Source organism: Arvicola amphibius, chromosome 13, assembly GCF_903992535.2.
Source record: "Arvicola amphibius chromosome 13, mArvAmp1.2, whole genome shotgun sequence".
NCBI classification, from domain to species: Eukaryota; Metazoa; Chordata; class Mammalia; order Rodentia; family Cricetidae; genus Arvicola; species Arvicola amphibius.
The window spans coordinates 64,911,715-64,933,829 of NC_052059.1; the positions used below are offsets into that span (position 1 = coordinate 64,911,715).

General features: G+C 45.6%; 1 protein-coding gene across 4 annotated transcripts in view; it reads right to left on the minus strand.

Moving 5' to 3' along the window:
* Window positions 1–17,150, minus strand: part of Fbxo34 (F-box protein 34) — a 63,150-nt gene extending 46,000 nt beyond the window's left edge. For 3 of the 4 annotated variants that reach the window (XM_038310456.1, XM_038310458.1, XM_038310459.1), the window contains exon 1: window positions 17,009–17,142. The gene's annotated coding sequence lies outside the window, so the exon portion shown is untranslated. Of the gene's footprint in view, window positions 1–17,008 lie in introns of all 4 variants that reach the window. The other variant, XM_038310454.1, reaches the window with a different exon arrangement.
* Between the last annotated feature and the right edge of the window lie 4,965 nt (window positions 17,151–22,115).

The window sequence follows — 22,115 nt, forward strand, 5'->3', positions numbered from 1 at the left end:
GGGAGACACCAATATGAATCTCAGGGCAAGTGCTTGCTGGTCTAATTAGTTAGGTAATGGTGGATGTCAGCAATAAGCAAACCATCAGATACTGCCCTCAGCTTCTTATAGCTCCAGTTTCCCCTAAAAAGTACGTGCTCGTGAAACAAAACAACTTATATACTCACTTAACGAATCTCTCTGTAACACTATGGTTTGTGCCATTTTCAATGTAAAGTACGCGACCAGCATCAGTTTCTATTCTAAGCAGTAAAAACCTTATGACGGACCCTGGAGTCACACAGCTCAGTATTGGAGTCTTTGACATGCAGCCTTCACTGCTGTGTTGTCATGCTCTAAGAAACAGGAGAGATAAGGAGAAATCTGACCTCCGGACAAATGAAGGATTCTGTACTGGAAGTATCTCAAAACCCCTGTTGTAGGTAATGGGTACCAAGCTCTCATTAAAGTTTCTTTAATTAGTGATAATTCAAAAGTATGATAACTTGCATTATAATATTTAAGCTCCCTTCCCTCCTAGAAAGCACAAAACACTGCTACTGAGTTGGTCTGGCTGGAACTGAAAAGTCTGTTACTATCTTTTGTTGGGACACTTGTTTCCCGCCGAGGGTGGGCATCTGAAGGTCATCCCTACCCCCTGTCCTGGATACTTACTGGTCTGTCACTATGCGAATCGGCCAGCACCTCAGGCTCCCATTTGAAGTCCACTCCATCATCTGCCTTCCCTGCCAAGATGGACTGAAATTCTTCCAGAACAAGGAACCATAATAAACACTTTCTCCTTTATTTCTCTCAGGTATTTGGTAACAGCCATGTAAAGGTTCCCAATCAGAAACATAACCCTTTTTCTAACACTCCCCCAAAATTCAGAGAGAAAAGCAGAGTTCATATGTATACCAAGTACAAGGTAATATATGCTGTATGCCATGAGAGCTAAGAGATCTCTGCTAAGCCCTCGCCATGTGGTATAAAAATATACACATACTTTCCTTCATGGGGGAGGAGGGTACAGGCTCCTTATACAACCTAAGCTGGTGCTCAAGTCCTGAGCCCAATCTATCTTCAGACTCCCAAGCAGCTGGGGCTATAGATCACCTTTTAGTAACTGCTCCGACCTATTTCAGCAGTAAAGATAGCTTGGAACACTCTCCATAGTATTAGCTGGAAAAACACTACCAACTTTTCTTAAGACCAACTCACAGTTCCTATTTGTAGTTTTTTTAATTAAAAAAAAAAGTAAAAACAAAGCAAAACAAAAGAGAACAAAAACCCTCACTATGTAGCCCAGACTGGCCTCAAACTATTGGTCTGCCGTATGCATCTGAGTGCTGGAATTATAGGCATACCCTACCACACCCAGCATAGAAATGCACTTGAAACAACTCAACCGCCTACTAGAGAGTTTTGGCAAAATATATTTTATGTAATCTGAACCCATCTGAACTGGAGAGTAAAAAGAAAATTTAGAGAATCTCAACAAAAATAATTACATAAAAAAACAAAACATGCAAATTTCTGTAAAAGAAAGCCAAACAGGACATATGTTTATTACTTTGTTTTTTCTTCTTTAGGCTAAGAGAACAATTAGAAATCACAGCGCTGGGATGCTGAAGCACGTGGACTGTGAATAGTCCATCTACAGGTGAAATAGATAGGAAAGAAAAATAGACAAAAAATAAAAAATTAAAGTTAAATTAACCTTGTGCCCTAATCTAGCTTTCATTTTCACTGACAGAGGCTCTCAAACTCCTGGAGTCCACTCCTGCCCTGCGGCTGTACTGCAGCAGGCTGACACACTCCTGCCCTGCAGGTGTACTACAGCAGGCTGACACACTCCTGCCCTGCGGCTGTACCACAGCAGGCTGACACACTCCTGCCCTTCGGCTGTACCGCAGCAGGCTGACACACTCCTGCCCTGCGGGTGTACTACAGCAGACTGACACACTCCTGCCCTGCGGCTGTACCACAGCAGGCTGACACACTCCTGCCCTTTGGCTGTACCGCAGCAGGCTGACACACTCCTGCCCTGCGGGTGTACTACAGCAGGCTGACACACTCCTGCCCTGCGGGTGTACTACAGCAGGCTGACACACTCCTGCCCTGTGGGTGTACTACAGCAGGCTGACACACTCCTGCCCTGCGGGTGTACTACAGCAGGCTGACACACTCCTGCCCTGCGGGTGTACTACAGCAGGCTGACACACTCCTGCCCTGCGGCTGTACCGCAGCAGGCTGACACACTCCTGCCCTGCGGCTGTACAGCAGCAGGCTGACACACTCCTGCCCTGCGGCTGTACCGCAGCAGGCTGACACACTATGCTTCCTCCACTCATTACCACGCTGATCTGAAGCATTTCTGAGTTCAAGTCTTTCTTCTTTTCCATCAACCATTAGTTTCCTGTTAGGACAATGAAATGTGCCACATGTGTGTCAATCATCTGCTTGATGGACAGTCTGCATTTTCAAGGCACTGTCAATACATTACATTAGGATAGAATTACTTTCTCTACCTATCCTACTGGGCCAATCAGAGATGGCCTCGGCCATAATTCCTTTATACTTATGAGATTAGCAACTATAAAAACTGTAACAGCAAGAAAAAGCAGATGTGCTCTCCAGCTGCCTGTCCTCCGTAGCAGCTCAGCTTCTGGTGACTCACAGACAGCAGAGTGGTGTTCACTAGACACAGAAAGATGGTGATGGCTGGATCTCCAACCTCCCTGACTTCTCATGTGACCGTAAAACGCATCCTGGCTAGCAAAACTGCTGTGAAGGGGCAGCTTCTAGAAACTTTCCTTTTTAAAAGGCTGGCATGTAACCTTTGCTCCTTGAACCCCACTGCCTAGAACAGTTCCATCTGGAGAGGAGATCCAGACAGGCCACCAAGGACTTGGAGCATACATGAAGGGAAAGATCCCCCAGAGCCTGGAAAGCACCGGGAGGGAAGAGCTGGCGGCCAGACTAGATGATGGTGCTCATGAGTGCAGGCGGCACGTACAAGTACCGACCACCAAAACCCCAGAGCCAGCCGTGCCACATACATGCATTTTTCCAGTGTTAATTATACCTTAACTTAAAAGAGAGAGAGAAAGAGAACCATTACAAAAAGTGCACCATGCCTAAGTGCTTCCTGGACTCTTGTATCCGAAATACTTGCTTTTAACCTACTGTTCAGGCTTTCTATCTACTTTGGTCATATACTAAGATAAAGAATGACAAAAATGTTTTAAAAATTAACAAAAGCAAAGTACCATATATTTATTTTTTAAATTTTTTTTAGATTTGTATTTTATGTGTTTGTTTTTATATGTGCTGAAAGAGCAGGTAATACACGAGCAATCCTGTTGTTTCTAAAGAGGGGACTGGGTAACCAGTAGACAGATAAAGGAAACGACACCTTTGGAATTCTGAACCATTTACAACATGGTCATAGTTTTAGATGATTCTTTGTGGAACTAATTGCCTGAAGAACCACTATGTCTTAGTGTTCTGTTGCCGGAAGAGACATCATGACCACAGCAACTCTTAGAAAGGAAAGCATTTAAAAATGGGGCTAGCTTACAGTTTCAGAGGCTTAGTCCATTGTCATCACGGCAGGGAGCATGGCTGCAGGCATGCAGACATGGTGCTGGAGAAGTAGTTCAGAGTTCTACATACAGATCTGAAGGCAGCAGAAGAGAGAAAGCCTCTGGGACTTCTGAAACCTCAAATCCCACCCTCTCTGACACACTTCCTTCAATAAAGCCACACCTCCTAATCCCTCTTAAGTAGTGCCATAGACTGATGACTAACCTTTCAAATATATGGACCTATGGGGCCATTCTTATTCAAACCACCTCATACTAGCTATAAGAAAACTGAAGTGTTGTAAAGAGGAAAGGGAACGGAAAAGTTGAGAAGTCAATTCCTTTGAGGAGGGATGAGAAAATATGTCCCATTAAGCTACACTGGGTATCTTTTAGTGTCTCATTCACCTGTTTTTAATAGAAACAGGCAAAAGCAACCAAATGCAGTTAAAAAGCCAACAAGGGGCTGGAGATGGCTGAGCAGTTAAGAATAGCTGCTGCTCTTCTTCTAGATGACCCAAGGCTCAAATCCTAGCACCCACATGACAACAACTATCTATAACTCAAATGTCAGAGAATCTGACGCCCTCTTCTGGCCTCTGTGGGTACCGTATGCATGTGTTGCACAGATATACAAGCAAAACACTCAAAAGCATACAACGAAAAATAAATAAATCCGGTATTTTTAAGGAAAAAAAATCAACAAAAAAAGGTCCCATTAGCCAAAAGAATCATTTAACAGGGCTTATTGGGTGTGTGTGTGGGGGGGGGGAACGACAAGAATAGAGATCCTGAAGAATTGCAAATAGGAACATTTGCAAGCCTGCAGATGGATTAAATGCAGAAATAGATGTATCAAACTGACCACAGATGGTGGCCTTTTCAACAGGTTTTGTTTTCCCCCTTTTATTTTTGAAACAGGTAGTCTAAGCCAGCCTGAAACTCACTGTGTAAGTAAGTCAGGCTGTCTTCAGACTCCTGTGGTATCCTGCTACCTCAGTTCCTCAAGCATTAGGATTACAAGTGTGAGCCACCACATCCAGCTGTCAACACCACTTCAAATATGCATGTTACCCTTTCCCACGGCATAAACATAAATATGTAAAGTTTTATTGTTTGAGCCAACCTTGGTGGTACATCTCCCATAATCCTACACTAAGCAGAAGAATCTGGATGAAGTTCAAAGCCAGCCTAGGTTACATAAACAAGACCTGCCTACACCTACACCTACACCTACACACACACACACACACACACACACACACACACACACACACAGTTTTCTTTTTGTTTCACTGTATGTAGCTCAAGCTGGCCTTGAACACAAAATCCCCCTGCCTTAGCACCCCATCCCCTGTTAAGATTACTGGTAAGCATCATCATACATTTATAAATTAACTACTCTTAGATCATTTGAGATTGGGTCTATTTTTGGATATATAAGTTTAGACTCCATTTTCTACATATTTCTATGTAATGATTATAATTACATCATATAAAATAAAAAAAAGTTCTTTACTTTAGAAGTATACATTAAATCTGAGATGTTTAGCACCAAAGACTACTAGAGTCTTGCAGATGCTATGCACACAGAAAACTACATCTCCAGCAAGCCCTATTTTCTGGCACTAGTACTCAGCCGTGAGACACAGCTCTCCAGTGGGTATGGATCCACTGCAAACACAAATAGCCTTGAAGGCTAAGCATCCACACATTTCAACACAAAAGGAGACATCATCTACCATTTCTGGTGTCAAGAGAAAAAAACAACATGTTGGACCAAAACTATAGCTCAAAACCTAGGTTTTGTGGGGACCTGGGTTTCATCACCAGTACTGTATAACAAAAAAGAGTCAAATATCAGACTGTGTCTATTAAGCTTGGAAAGTTACAAACAAAACCATCAACTATTTAGAAATTCTTAGTCAGCAGTGGGTCCTCAGGAATACATGTTAGCATAGATAATAATCACTAACCTTTTCAAAGTAAACTCTCTTGAAGACGAGGCTGTACTTTCTAACATTATTTTTCAGCAATGTAGAACTGGACATTCAAACGTAGAAGGCTCCAAGCAGTCACACAGTTGGTGAGTGTGATGAGCAGTAACCGTTTGGAAATAAACACACCAACCGGGCGGTGGTGGTGCATGCCTTTAATCCCAGCACTCGGGAGGCAGAGGCAGGCGGATGTCTGTGAGTTCGAGGCCAGCCTCGTCTACAAGAGCTAGTTCCAGGACAGGCTCCAAAACTACAGAGAAACCCTGTCTCAAAAAACCCAAAACAAAAAGAAAAAAGAAAGAAAAAGAAAGAAACACACCAGGCAAATGAAATTAAGCTGAAATTCTCTGAATAAGATGTTTATACTAAGAGCCTGATAAAACCAATACAAAATGTCTTAAACAGCAATTAGTCTAATTACTGCAAGTTCTAGGCCAGCCAGGGTTACAGAAAAAGATCCTGTTTTGAATGAACAAATGAACAAACAAAAAAAATGAATAAATAAAATCAAAGTGGTAAAAAAAGATGGATTCAAGAGTTAGTCCAACCAGAAGAATGCTAGAAAACACTCAGGGCTCATGAAAAGACCTTTACCAAAGAAAGATTGCATTTTAAAAAATAATTACATTTTTATTTTGCGATCATTTGTGTGCTTCAGCATGGATGTGGGTCACAGAATAACTTGTGGGAGTACGTTTTCTCCTTCCACCATGTAGGCTCTGGGCATTAATTTTAGATCGTCAGGCCTGATGATCCACTGAACTGTCTTGCCAACACTTTTTTTTCCTTCCTGATGTAGGGTCTTGCCATACAGTCGTCTGGTCTCAGGCTTTCAAGTGTGGGGATTATAAGCATGGGACATTATGCCAGATCAATATCTTCACAAGTGTGCACTCCCCTTCTCACGTCTCCTAAAGTGAGTTAGGGGTGGGGTAAATCCTTAAGCTTCATTCTCTACATTAACATTTAATCAGGTAAATAGATCAGCAGGGTAAAGTGTTTCTTACCCAAACATGAGGAACTGAGTTCAAAACCCCAACACACACACACACACACACACACACACACACACACACACACACACACACCCAGGGCATTTCAGACCAAGTCTGTAATCCCAGCACCAAGGGGGCAGAGACAGAGGCTCTTGTGAGTGTCTAGTCCATCAGTGAATTCCAGATTCAGTGAGAAACCTTGTCTCAGAACATAAGATCAAAGGGGGTGAAGAGAAAGCTCGGCCATTAAGAGCACTTGCTACTCTTGCGGACCTGGGTTCAGTTCCCAGCCCCTACACAGGGGCTCACAACCATCTTTAACTCCAGGTCCACTGGGATCCAATACCCTCTTCTGGCCTCCACAGGCACTGCACACACATGGTGCACAGACATACCAATAGGCAACACACACACATAAAACAAAAACAAATCTTTAAAAATAAATAAGATAAAGAGTGATTACTAGAAACCCCTGGTGTCAACCTCTAGCCTGAGTGTGCTCAGCCACATACCCAGACACACAAAGAAAACACATTTCAAGCAAGACAGGCAAGCTAAAGATTCCCAAAGGCATATACTGTCTCAAACAAAAAAACTAATGCACTTAGCATCAATGCTATTAAATGGGTGTGCATTTCCCAGGAAATAATGGATCTTAAAATTCCACAAATGAAAGCATCAATGTATTTCTTTTTCATCAAGCTAATCATTACAACTGCCAAAGAACTGGGGGTGGGGGTCAAGTTCTCAGACCCTCTTTGAACTTCTTTTCCAGATCTTTTGATCGTCCTCTTCATAGCACACCAAAGAACCAGCATTATCACAATACCGAGAGAGTGAGAGAACTGTTCATCTAAAATAGCCAACAGCCTGGACCACAGAACCTACACTCTACAACTAAGTGAGTGGGGGCTGTGAAGTACTGAGAACCCCCAGGGACCAAGCCTGATGTCTGAACTTGAAATAAGATCTCCTGCCCTACTTTGGAAACTGGTCTGCCTCTTCTGGTTCTTCAACAAGAAAGTAAATGGGTCCTCTGAGACATCCTTATCAAATACAGATTTTTTATCTTAAGAAACTCCAGCTAATCAAAAGTTATTTCTGTAGTTCCTAGAGTGATTCTATGGCTTCAAATAAGCAATTATATAAACAATCATTTTAACTTTTAAAAAGCAGTTTCCTAGCTCATGTGAAACCCTGGGTTTAATCTCCAGCACTACACACACACACACACATACACACACACACACACACACACACACACACAAACTCCCAACACCCCAACGTGTTAACAACATATCTCAAAGTTAGTAACAAAGTAGAAAACTTTAAGAAACTTTAAGGATACAAATTTAAATAACCTGCGATATTATAACCTTATTAAGGAAAAGCTAAATCTTCAATTATATGTCTGCAACTTAGGGACATAATAACATGTGATGCTTATGATTTAGAAGAGGAAATAAGGCTAATACACATGAGACGATTGGAGAACAATTAAGCAAATGCACATATGTTGAAACAGAAGTACTAGGTAGTAAGTATTCAATATGCACATATAGGGGTTTAAGGAACCGGAAAGGTGAGGTGGACCTGAGGACCCAAGGAAGTTTGATGGGAACAGATTTTTCTTTTTAATAGATTACTATGGTTTGGGTTTGATTACTGGTTTTTTTGAGATAAGGTCTCACAAAGCCCCGGCTACCCTCAAACACAGCGGAGCCTGGCCTTGAGCTCCTGATGCTCCTTCCACCCCCGTCCCAGTGCTGGGAATGCAGGTGTGTCCCACCATACCTGGCTTTGGCTATATGGGAAGCAATGTAAAAGGACAGGCACGGCTGAAGAAAAAGTAGAAGAGGGTGAGGCCATGTAAAATAGTTACAAAAACGGTTTATAAGTATGGTAATCAAAAGTCAGGGTATGTTCAAACTTGAGAGTAGCATCAGTAGGTGAGGGGCTGAGCCAGGAGACTGATCTCTGGCTCAGCTTAGGCTGTACCAAATCTAAGACACAAAGTGACCAGAGAAAGGGGAGGAAACAGCACCTATGGAATTTTTGTCCAAAACCACACACACAATGATTTTCACAGACAACTGGAAATTGCACGTGTGATTCACACTGTTTTTTTATGCACAGACTCCCGTACATTTCTCCCCACCTCTCCTAACACGCTCATCCCCACTCTCGGCGTGCTCATGAAACAAAGGATAGTTTTCTTTCTTCTACCCACCAGACTACCCTACTTCATCCGAGGCTTAGGAAAATGGCAGATTAAATAGGAAAAGATAAATTCACAAACAAGTACTTGGCTGATGGGAGCAAGGAAAAGGTGGACTTAGGGCGGTGAATGAGCATGTGCTGTCTGCAGCTACCGGCCTCGGCCTTAGGAACCCCCTCTCCAATAGCGATGTGTAAGTAGTATGTTAGTCAAGTTCTGCTCAAGAAAAGGGGTCTCAGGCTTCACACACAATTCCTTCCCCTCTGCACATGGCATGAGGACATGAGATCTGAGCTATGACAATTGTACTAGGACCACAAAGGGACAAAAAGCATAAAAGTTGAGCTCATTAAATAAAGGAAGGAAAGCCAAGTGGTGGCAGCGCACACCTTTAGTCCCAGCACTTGGGAGGCAGAGACAGGCATGAGTTCGAGGCCCCTACAGAGCCAGTTCCAGGACACCCAGGGCGATTACAGAGAAACCCTGTCAAAAAGAAGGAAGGAAGGAAGGAAGGAAGGAAGGAAGGAAGGAAGGAAGGAAGGAAGGAAAGAAGGAAGCAAAACTGAGATCAGAACACACAAGTATGCAGTCAGTCAAACCCCATCCTTGGACTTCTCAATGGTACTAGCTTGTGAATGAGCTAGTTTTCTGTTATAACGGGCGCACGCCTTTAATCCCAGCACTCGGGAGGCAGAGGCAGGCGGATCTCTGTGAGTTCGAGACCAGCCTGGTCTACAAGAGCTAGTTCCAGGACAGGCTCCAAAGCCACAGAGAAACCCTGTCTCGAAAAACCAAAAAAAAAAAAACAACATTTTAAAAATCAAACAAACGTTACCATTGATTTCACTAGGCTTGTTCAGAAAACTACAAGCCATTGCTTTGTTGAGAAGCAACAAAATTAGAAACTTTATCTTCACACAGGATAATATGGGAGAATTACTTCCATTCTTCATATAGTACATTGCAGACAAACTCCAATTGTGGCATCACATGGGAACAAAAATCTCACATAAAGACAGAAATGAAATTCTCTCCAAAGGACTGCTATCAAATATAGTGGTGGCAGCAGCTCCTGGTTCAAACACCGACCCCAAGGTCTGTGCTGGCAGTAGGCACCTACTGCAGGCAAGGCTCTGCAGTCACTCTAGTAGAAGCACAGTTTAATGAAGCGAGTCAGCCCACCACTTACAAATACTTCCTTATGAACTCCGTGGCCACTACTATAGAGAATGCCATCCATCTTGAGCAGTGACCACAAAGTGAACAGACACACAAAAGAAGTTCTCCTCTTAGCAGAGGCAACCCTAGCAAATATAAGGATGACTCCTGAAAAGCCTAAGAGGGTCAAGGACACAGGACAGTCTGAATCTGGAGGGCAAAAAAACGCCAGCAAAGGTGAGAAGACAGGCAGGCAAGAAAGAGAGGAGAGCAAAAGAAACAATGTCATCAACAAAACCTAGGATGACAAATAGGCAAAGATGTCACTAGAGTCTGGTTTTCACATCACTCCTTCAAATCATGTTATGAAGGGTCTGGAGAGATGGCTCAAGGGTTCAGAGCACTGGCTGCTCTTCCAGAGGACCCAGGTTCGGTTCTCAGCACCCACATGGCAGCTCCCAACCATCTGTAACTTCAGTTCCAGGGATCCCAACATCCTCTTCTGACTTCAGCAGGCACCAGGCTGTACATGGTACACATGCATGTAACAGGAAACCACCCACACTTGAAAACCAGTTTAAAAACTTCTCCCTAAATTCTGGTACTCCTACTACTGATACTTTAGACCAAAACTTCTAGGCATTTTAAAAAGAGACAAAAAGTTCACTTCTCCGACTCCATAAATAAAGGCCTTTGTCTGGTAATGAAGAGAATGGACGATTTATGACAAATTTCTCATGGTTCTTGAGGCTGGGACTCGACGATCAATACAAGAGCAGAGAGGGCCCGTTCTTCCTAGCCAGCACCTTACTGTGCTCTCACATGGCAGAAGGGTCAGGGTTCCACCAAGACTCTTCTAAGCCCTAGCCTTCATGAGAACACACCTAGTCACAGCCTGAAGCTCCTAAGAACCCTTCACTTGAGTTTAGGATTCACTACAGAATGGGGGGGGTACACATATTCAAACTACAGACTTCCACCCCTAGTCCTCCAAAGGTCACACAAAATATCTTCACTCCTTAGCAACAACCCCAAACATCTTGACCAATCAAAGCAACAACTCAAAATTCTAACATCCAGGCCTTCATCTAAATCAGTAAATGAGAATCATCATAAAGCAAACTGCTGTCTAGCACGGCCTGTAACACCAAACAGTTCAAGTGTTTCCAAAATACAATGGTGAGTCAGGCACAGTTCCAAAGGGGAGTAGAACACACATTAAAAGATAAATAAATCATTTCTTAAAACTACTGCAAGCACAGAACCTCCCAGAGCAGTTAAGCCTCAAAGTTCCACAGTCTGACTTGATATTCTGCTTCCCAGACAAACCGTGCTAGGGACTGGACCCCCAAGGATACAAGTAGCAGCCACTCCCATGGTTTCACTGGACACAGCCCAAGTGCTGGAATTGTTAGCTAGAGATGCCACAGAGGTCGTAGGGACAAGCCCCAACCCTAAAGAGCCACTGAACTTTGTACTAGTAGGGGTGCTCTCCATCAGCGCCTGCCCATTGCAAGGGTGGAGTCTGTGTAGAATCCAAAGTTCTCTAGAGCAGACTTTGAAATCTAGGTGAGGCTGGGAGGTGGTGGCGCAGGCCTTTAATCCCAGCACTCGGGAGGCAGAGGGAGGTGGATCTCTGTGAGTTCGAGGCCAGCCTGGTCTACAAGAGCTAGTTCCAGGACAGGCTTCAAAGCTACAGAGAAACCCTGTCTCAAAAAAACAAAAAAGGAAGGAAGGAAGGAAGGAAGGAAGGAAGGAAGGAAGGAAGGAAGGAAGGAGAAATCTAGGTGAATACAGAATGTCTGTCCTGTCTACACTCTTGGCGTCTCTCTCTCTCTCTGTCTCTCTCTCTCTGTCTGTCTGTCTGTCTCTCTCTCTCTCTCTCTCTCTCACACACACACACACACACACACACAAAAAAAAAATTTGGCACGCTATTCTGAAGGAGCCTGAATCACACAGCCAAAGTTTAAGACCTCCAGAGCGAGGTGGCCGTTGTGAACAAGACTGCACCTGGGGAAGTGGGAAGTCGACACTGGAATGCGAGGAACAGAACCCTGAAATCATCCAGGGCCTGTGCAGGGCAGAGCTGCTGTAAGGAGTGGACATGCCTTCGGGATTACTGTCTTGATGAAGAGCACCTGGCATCCGTCGCCCTAATCTCTTTATCCAAAGTTCACCTGGCTACACCCTGCCTGCTCTGTACTGAGTATCTCTCTCCATTTCTAACAGGGCCAGTCTGAACTGTGCTGACTCTCTACTCTTTCCATCCCTCTTCCTTATCAAGTGTCCTGTGTAACTTGCCTTTGTCACTATATATCACTCTAAGCAGTTAGAGAGGCCACTTTGCTGAAGTGTCTCTTCTGCCACACACCTAGCGCTCGGACAGCATTGTCCTAAAAGCACCAGGACACAAGCACAAAGCCCCAGTTCTGCCCACTTTAGTAGGGACTGCCATCCCTACCTTTCCCAACACACTCGGCACTTCACCTGAGGCTACAGTAGTCCCAGCAGCCCCACTCACTCCAGAGCCACCCCAGTTTCAGTTACGGCTTTCAGGGCCACTCACCACCCTCACTCAAAAGGACTCTAAAACAAAACCCTCTCCTAGGTTCTTCCACAGAAGCAAAGGCTACGCTCTGTGGGCCAGGAAGATTCGGATTCCCTCACAGGACAGACAAGGTCAGACAGGTCTCCAACCTCTTCCAGTGTCCACTCTCAGTCAGTAACAGCCGGCATAAGCCTGCCCAGTGGTCACCAGGAGAGCAGGGAGGAGGGTTTAAACAGACGGGGCCAGAAGACTCACGAACAACAGAGACTCTCTGTGAAACCGTAATGCTCTGTGATCCTGACAGGATACACGGCTCAGGATATGTAGACACAGACCTGGACACTTTACCATACATGTTACCTAAAATCAAGTAAATAATAAGTATTCTGAAGGATTTACATGTGAAGTATACTTATTATAAAATACAACAAAAATCTAAGTTTGGCTTGTAGACAGGAGGGAAATGAGCAGGCAGTAAAATAGACCCACCTAACTATTTCATGGCTATGGAATTACAGATGTGGGTATTTAGATATTCAACATTCAAATATTTTTCTGTAACGATTAATGGTTTTCCTCATAAAGTGTCAGGAAGATATGAAAACTGAAGGCTAGCAGCTCAGGCGCTTCTCAAGTCCACAGACTAACAGAACTCACTTTAGTGAAAAGATCCACACATATCTTAAAGTGGAGACAGTCAGGCATGGTGAAGCTTGCCTAGAGCCTCAGGCCTTGAAAAGCTGTGGTAGGGAGACCATGAGTTCAAGGCCAGCCTGAACTATGTGATAATACTCTTGTCTCAAAAAGCCAAAAATTGAAGGGAAGGAAGGCGAAGAGAGGACACATGTAATTTTGACCGTCCACAGACTAGCTCCAGCCTTGGGCACTCATCCTTCTCACTCACTCCAGGACAATACACATCAGTGGTGTGATGAGTCCTTTGTCCAAGCCTATGTTAACTACTCCAGCCTTCCTACCCGAGTTTCTAACCCTCTTCACACTGACACTCGGGATGGAACACTTGGCCAGCCAAGTGCAACAGCAGCACCAGCAGTCTGCCTAAGCCGCCAGACCCAGTACTCACGCCCGTGAGTGAGCATTAAAGGTGCAGGACAGCTCCATCGATGAGGGGTAAAGTGCTTGCCATACCAGCATGAGGCCCTGAGTTCGGATCCCCAGAACCCGTGCAAAGCTGAGCATGATGGAGGAGGGTAATCTGTCTATGTGATACTCTTATTGGTTAATTAATTAAAAAAAAAAACACTGCTTGGCCTGATAGGTCAGAACATAGGTGGGTGAAATAGAACAGAATTGTGGGAGAAAGAAAGCAGAGTCAGACAGACGCCTCAGTCAGACGCCATAGCTCTCCTCTCTGAGATGGACACAGGCTAAGATCCTTCCCTGTAAGACACCACCTCGTGGTACTACGCAGATTACTAAATAAGGGTTAAAACAAGATATAAAAGTGGCACAGGCCTGGAGCACACTTAGACTCACACTGTGCGGGCACACTGGCACAGACCTGGAGCCGCAAACTTATATTGTGATTAAGGTATGAAACAGACAAGCTAGGTTATGAAGCTAAGCATTTCTGACGTGAGTGCAGTAACTAGAAAATGAAGTTGAAAATGAAAGGTTAAGTAATTTTAGTGAACACTGAGAACCACATACATTTTAATTAACTCCATCCTGGATGATACAGTGGGCTCATCTGCTTCAACATCCCATAGACAATGTAAGTGGGAAAGATAAGGTAGACAGGACCGACAGAAATCATTTCCAAATGGCCCTCTGTTGCTGCTCCAAAGGCCAGCATGCAGCTCATGCACTTGAATTTTGCCTGTCACAAATGACCTAACAAGGAAGACATTTATCACACCATAGTCGCTTCCCCCACGTATCTGGCTTTAAACAGCTGCAAATTTTGGAAAGTAGCTAGCTCTAAATGAAGTCTCTCGAGTATGTTCTCCTACCAACAAATATTAAGACACAAGTGAAGCCCAATGGGATTCCAGTATTACAGAAATTAAACTAGGTGAGCATAAAGTTTGGAAAATAAAGTAGAAAATGTTTAGCATGTTAGTAAAATAACTGAGCCAATGAGCATATCCTAAGGACTTCTATCTAATACCACACTCTGCTCACAATGTTGCCTTATTCGTCAGATGCCAAAATGATGCTTTAGTCCCTTTAAATTCTGTAAGTGAACTAAATGACAAAATGTTTTAAAAAATAAGCTTAATCTCCAATTTCCATAAAACCATTTAAGTAAAAGCTGCTTCCTGGACCAAAAACTGCAAGACGTGGGTGAGAAGCATCGAAGCAGAAGCAGGTTATAGAAATGTTCCATAGTCATGGCTTGTTATGCAATGACACACATGCAGGCGGCTTTCTTGTGCCCACCACCGTCTCTTAGTAACATAAGAACACACGAAGACTCTCATTCTCCACCCAGTCACTCTTCTTTCTCCACGTAAAAATAAAAACTAACACCGAAGCAAGATAGACAGTGAGGTGGCCAAGCACTGCCAAGCACTGCGGTCAGCTACAGGGTTTTTACTCCCGTTTAGACTGACCCCATCCCTTCCATTTATATTAGCACTGCCTATTTACATAGAGTGAGCGACCCCTTCACAGGGCTCACACACCAGATATTTACAATTCATAACAGTAGTAAAATTAGTTATGAAGGAGCAAAGAAATAGCTTTATGATGGGGGGTCACCACTACATGAGCAGCTGTATTAAAGGGTTGCGGCATTAGGAAGGTTGAGAACCACTGACAGAGCCAGTCAAATCCAACAGTCAGGGCCTGGGAATGTAGCTCAGTGCCGATCCTGCAGGAGACACTAGACTTGAATCTCTGGACACACATCCAAATCCAATATTAACAAATAATTTTTGCTTTCATTTCCTGTGCTAGTTTGCATTGCATCTGCATACTGATGCAAAATCCAGAAAGCCATTAAAAGTCTTCAAGGAGCCAGGTGTGATGGCACGCACAGGTAATCCCAGCACACCAGGGGCAGGCTGAGGGTTCAAGGACAGCCTAGACAGCACAGCAAGTACCACGCCACTCAGAGCTAGAGTGAGACCCTTTCAAAAAAAGTTATTAAGGATATATTTGCCTATAAAAATGCAAATATTTGAAGAGCAAATGGGAAGCAGAAAGTATTGTAAAGAGGGGACCCTACTATTGCAAGTAACTGTGCATGAGGAGGCACGGACAGTTCTGATGAAGGCTTCCTGCTGAGGACCCTATTTGTAAGCACGCTTCGGTTTTAAGTCTGCTATCTTTGAACAAGAGTCTAGAAGGAAGGAAAGTTGAAAGGACTGAGTCTCTGGAATGTCTCCTGCAGGTTAGTTCAGCACACCAGCTTCTAAGCAGGTCAAAGCCAAGAAAATCATCATACACAAAATCTCCTAAAATTTATAATTTCGCATTCAAAGCACTACTGATGAAATTTTAGTTACCAGTCCCAAAAGCAATCTTCAGATGTGTTATTATATTAAGTTGCAGCCCAGTCTGGGTTTTTTTTTTTTTTAAAAAGCAAAAAAATAAAAAAGTCTTGTTGCTGAGCTATAACCACAGAAAACCTCCAATTATCCTTCGGGGGGGGGGGGGGCAAAAAACAACTGGATAAATTAAATCCTCGGGTGATTATTATTTTAAAAGAGCTCGTATAAGTTCGTTTAAGATCTTGCCATGGCCATTCGCTAACAAAAAGGCTAACAAGCAGATCACTAACCAGAAAAAGGTAAATAAAGCCAAAGGCACTCCAGTTGGTTCTGCCCCCGCTCACCCCTCCCCAGCAACTGCTGTTATCAAACCATTAAACTGAGTTTAGCTTCCTGAAAGGCACTCACAGTGAATACCCCCAAACCCCTTCTCCCGCCTCCCCTCAAGATCTCCCACGATTTCTCTACTTCTAAACCAAATGTCCTTAAACTGTACTAACGATGCTTCCTGAAATGAAGTTTAAACACCTGACAATTATTACATTCAAATTCTACGAAGCCGATATCCCACGATTTCGGTTCAAATCTGCGAGGACTGAACTTCCTTTTTCTCCCCGCGGGTCCTCCCAGCCCTTCCGCGCGCCAAGGTCGCCACTCGGGGCCTGCTGTGACATCACGGTCTCTCCGGGTAGAGCCCTGACATCACAGGCACACACCGAGCCTCGGAACTGTGACCTCACCGCCGCAGGCTCCCACGGCGGGGCCCGGGAGGGTGGAGGAGACGCGCCGCTCACCTGCGCGGGGACGCCTCCCCCACTCCCCGCGCCCGGCACGCAGCTCCCCCGCGGCGGCCTAGCTCGGGTCGCCCGCCTCGGGGCCCGGGGACCCGCGGACGCACGACCTCGGGGCCAGGCCGCGCGGACGGCGCCCGGGAGGACGCGGCGGCTGCACCCCCGAGCGCGGCGCCCCGCGGTCCCCGCCCCCAACGCCCGGCCCCACCGCGGGGAGCAGCGGGAGCCGCCACGGTGTCCGCCCGCCGCGCGCCCGCGCCCCCGCCCGGCCCACCTGTGCTTCTGCCCGGCCGGGGCCTGGCCCGGGGCTGCGGCAGCCCGATGCGGCAGCGGCAGGCCTGACTCGCTCCCCGACACTGAGGCGGACCGGGAGCTCAGCGCAGCGCGGCGGAGCCCAACGCTCGCCCCGAAACCCATTTGTTTGGCTAAACCGGCGTGACATCACGCGCCGGCCCAATCGACGGTTGCCCGGGGGCGGGGCCGCGGAGCCTGCATGCGCCGGCGCCCCCTGCCGGCGGCCGCGAGCGCTGCGGAGAGAGGTGGATGGTGCCGGGAGGAGCGCCTGCGAGCCCCCAAGTGGTGGAGAAGTGGGGGGGGGAGTGTGACCGAGGGCAAGGACCCTAACCCTAGAGCAAGGTTAAAGCAACAAGTTTATTAGCGCTCCCGGGTGGTCCAGAAGTCGAAACGTGCTTGACACTTAGATGTCAAAAATGCCTGGGTCCTTATCTTGGTTCTGCCACTAGCTTAAATGATTTTATTTCAAAGTTCAAATTTGTAAAATAATTTGTGGGGTTGCTTCACATTTGTAATCCCAGAATCTGGGAAGTGGCTGCAGGTGGATGAGAGGGTCGCAGGGTGATGGTGGCACACGTCATTAATCCCAGCGCTCGAGAGGCAGAGAAGGCGGATCTCTGTGAGTTCGAGGCCAGCCTGGTCTACAGAGTAAATTCCAGGGCAGCCAGGCCTGTTTCACAGAGAAACCCTATCAACAATATACATACATACATACATACATACATACATACATACATACATACATACATACATACATACATGAATTAATAAAGTTAGTTCAAGGTCACTCTCAATAACAACACCACAAATTTGAGATCAGCCTGGACTGCTCTTCTGGGGGAACTCACTTCAATTCCCAGCACCAAAGGGTGATTCACAGCTGTCTGTAACTCCAGTCCCAAGGAATTAGATGCCCTCTTTTGGCCTCCTTAGACACTGAATGCACATGATGCACAGACACATGCAGGCAAAACACCAAAAACATAAAGAAAATTTAAATTTACCAGAAATTATATTTTACATGAAATTATGACAGAAGTACCCACCAGAAAGTACATAAACTTTGAGGTTGAAATACTAGTCTATGGCAACCTACAGGCTTGTCAATTAAAAAAAAAAAATCCCAGACTTCCAATACTTATATTCAAGTCAGAGAATCAATAAACTAACTTTTTAATAATCTTTAAAATTATTGTTTCCATTGAATAATTTTAACCACATTGTGCTGGGTAGTTCTATAATAACTTGACAGAAGCTAAAGTCACCTGAGAGGAGGGAGCCTCAACTAAGAAAATGCCTCCATAATATCAGGTCATAGGCATGCCTGTATACAGTATTTTCTTAATTAGTAATATGGGAGGGCACAATCTATTTGGGTGGTGCCATCCCTGGGCTTGTGGTCCTGGGTTCTATAAGCAAGCAGGCTGAGCAAGCCCAGGGAGCAAGTCAGCAAGCAGCACCCTTCCATGGCCCTTGCATCTGCTCCTGCCTCCAGGTCTGTGTGTGCCACATGGGTGGGTTCCTGAAGTAAACGGAGGAAGGTATCAGATTCTCTGGATCTGAAGTTACAGGTGGCTGTGAGCCTTCTGGAGGTTAGCCCAGGAATTGAGTACAAGTCAGTGTGTGAAAAGTACTGGGTTCAAATCCTAGCACCCAAATCAGGAAACTCTGGTTTTACCAAGCCCTTTAAGAAAGCAGGGGCTGGAGAGATGGTCCTGCAGTGATCTCCCACCTCTCCTTGCAGGAGACCTGAATTCCGTTCTGCGCACTCTCATTAGGTGCTCACCTGTTACCACCTGTAACTCCAGTTCCTGGAGAGCTGACACCCTCTTCTGGCCTCTGCAGGTGTCTGCATGTACACAGTGCACTTAACTCATCTAAGACACACACACACACACACACACACACACACAACGCATTATAAACATTCATGCTAGCCAATTATCTTAATATAAAACTACTCTTGGGAATGTTTGTTGGGAGTCTCAGGCAGGAGGTTTCGATGTGTTCGAGACCAGCTTGTCCAGTGTGTAAAACCCTGACTCACGGGTGGAGAGATGGCACCGCAGTAAGAAGCGCTGGTTGCTCTTCCCAGGGACTCAGCACCCACATGGTGGCTCAAACCGCCTGTCACTTCAGTCCCAGGGACTCTGACGCCCTCTTTGGGCACCAGACACATACCTGGCGCACATACATGCAGGCAAAACTCCCATACACATAAAACATTTTTTTAAACCTTACTCAAGCCAGGTGGTGGTGGCGTATGCCTTTAATCCCAGCACTCAGGAGGCAGAAGCAGGGAGATCTCTGTGAGTTCAGGGCCAAAGAGAGTTCCAGGAGAGGCTCCAAAAACTACAGAGAAACCCTCTGTTGAGGAAAAAAAGAAAAAAGAAAAGAAAAGAAAAGAAAAAAATTACTCAAACTAGAGGGGAAAAAACTTCTTGTAAAACATATGTGTGTGACCTGCGTGTGAAATTTAAGTGTCAAAATGTCAAAACTGTGCCTGTGAGATGACCCGACAGATAATGGTGCCTAACATCAAGACTGACACCCCGAGTTCAATCCCCAGAACCCACCTGATAGGAGAAGCAAACTGATCTCCAAAAGTGGTCCTCTGACCTTCACATATATACCATGAATGCCCCCCCCACACGCGTAAAAATAAGCCAAGCATGGTGGCACACATCTGTAACCCCCGAATCTGGGAGCCAAGACAGGAGATTGCTAGCAGTTCAGGGCCTATCTGGGCGATATCAGTACCAGGCCTAGTGGGCTATATCAGTCACTTTCTCTTTGCTGTGATCAAAATACTTCACAAAAACAACTTAAGGAATGCAGGGCTTATTTTGTGGGGCTGGAGAGATGGGTAAGAGCTCTCACTGCTCTTATAGAGGACCATGTTTCAGTCCCAGCACCCACATGGCAACTCACAACCTGCTATAACTACAGGTGCAGGGGCTCTGACTCCCTCTTCTGACCTACAAGGGCACCAGGCACACATGACTCCCAGACGCAGATGCAGGCAAAACTCATAAATAAGAGATAAAATTAAACATCCAAAGCTCTCTTAAGAAAAAAAATGAAGGGTTTCTGTTGCTCACAGTTTGAAGCGGAGAAGGTGCAGTGGCATTAGCGAGCAGCTGGTCACACGGTGTCCACAGTCAGGAAACAGAGGTAAATGACAGTACTTAGCATCTTTCTTACGTTCAGTCCAGAGCCCCAGCCCGTCCAGTGGTGCTGCCCACATTTAGGATGAGTCTTTCTCACCTTGCTAAGGAGGTAGGATCTTTGGTTGTTTCAGTTGCTAAGCAGCAGAAGGCTTTGTATGTATGTGTGTGTAGGTTCCAGGGATGGAACTCTGGGCATGAGTTTTGCAGCAAGATCTTTGACCCACTTAGCCATCACTTTGGATGTAGTTTTAAATGCCCTATTTTTTAACACCAGATACTGCACTAGAGTCCAGGAAATCAGAAAGAACTTTGGATAATGAGATGCTACCAGCATGCAAGACGCTGACATCTCAGTACAGTGGCGTCTGTGAGAGCTACCAGCGTGCAAGCTACTGACATCTCAGTACAGTGGCGTCTGTGAGAGCTACCAGCGTGCAAGACGCTGTCATCTCAGTACAGTGACATCTGTGAGAGCTACCAGCGTGCAAGCTGCTGACATCTCAGTACAGTGGCATCTGTGAGAGCTACCAGCGTGCAAGACGCTGTCGTCTCAGTACAGTGGCGTCTGTGAGAGCTACCAGTGTGCAAGCTGCTGACATCTCAGTACAGTGACATCTGTGAGAGCTACCAGTGTGCAAGACGCTGACGTCTCAGTACAGTGGTGTCTGTGAGAGCTACCAGTGTGCAAGCTGCTGTCGTCTCAGTACAGTGGCGTCTGTGAGAGCTACCAGTGTGCAAGCTGCTGACATCTCAGTACAGTGACATCTGTGAGAGCTACCAGTGTGCAAGCTGCTGTCGTCTCAGTACAGTGGCGTCTATGAGAGCTACCAGCGTGCAAGCTGCTGACATCTCAGTACAGTGGCATCTGTGAGAGCTACCAGCGTGCAAGCTGCTGATATCTCAGTACAGTGGTGTCTGTGAGAGCTACCAGCGTGCAAACCGCTGTCGTCTCAGTACAGTGGCGTCTGTGAGAGCTACCAGCGTGCAAGCTGCTGTCGTCTCAGTACAGTGGCGTCTGTGAGAGCTACCAGCGTGCAAGCTGCTGACATCTCAGTACAGTGACATCTGTGAGAGCTACCAGCGTGCAAACCGCTGTCGTCTCAGTACAGTGACATCTGTGAGAGCTACCAGCGTGCAAGCCGCTGACGTCTTAGTACAGTGGCGTCTGTGAGAGCTACCAGCGTGCAAGCCACTGACATCTCAGTACAGTGGCGTCTGTGAGAGCTACCAGTGTGCAAACTGCTGTCATCTCAGTACGGTTTCAGCTGTTAAGCTCATGAAACTCCCAGTAACAGCACAGTAAGGTGGCACATGCTCATAAAATATTTGCATTTGCAAGGCTGAGGCAGAGGGACTGCCAGGAGTTCCAGGTCAACCTGGACTATATACTGAAACCTTCTACCAAGAAAACAAAAACCAAATCAAACAATTAAACTATATGTAAATGTCTGTAACATAATATCCAGATATAAATGCAATTAATGTTGGGTATTAACAAACTGCCGTGCTAAGCATGCATGTCTGTCCTAGCACTGAGGAGGCAAAGGCTCCGGATTGCTGCGAGTTCCAGACCAGTCTGGTCTACATGCAAGATTCTGTCTGTTCTGTCTAAAACAAACGAACAAACGAACGAACCGAACGAACCGAAACAACAGCCAAATAACCAAGCTGTAGGGCTGGAGAAGAAGAAGCTCAATTGGTGTTTTGAGAACCTGAGCTCAATCCCCAGAACTCACATTAAAACAAACAAAACAAAACAAAACAAAAAACAAACAGAAAAGTGGCCAGGCTGTGGTGGGTGGTGGTGCATGCTTTTAATCCCAACACTTGAGAGACAGAGACAGGAGGATCTTTGTGAGTTCAGAGATAGCCTGGTCTACAGAGTGAGTTCCAGGACAGCCAGGGCTACACAGAGAA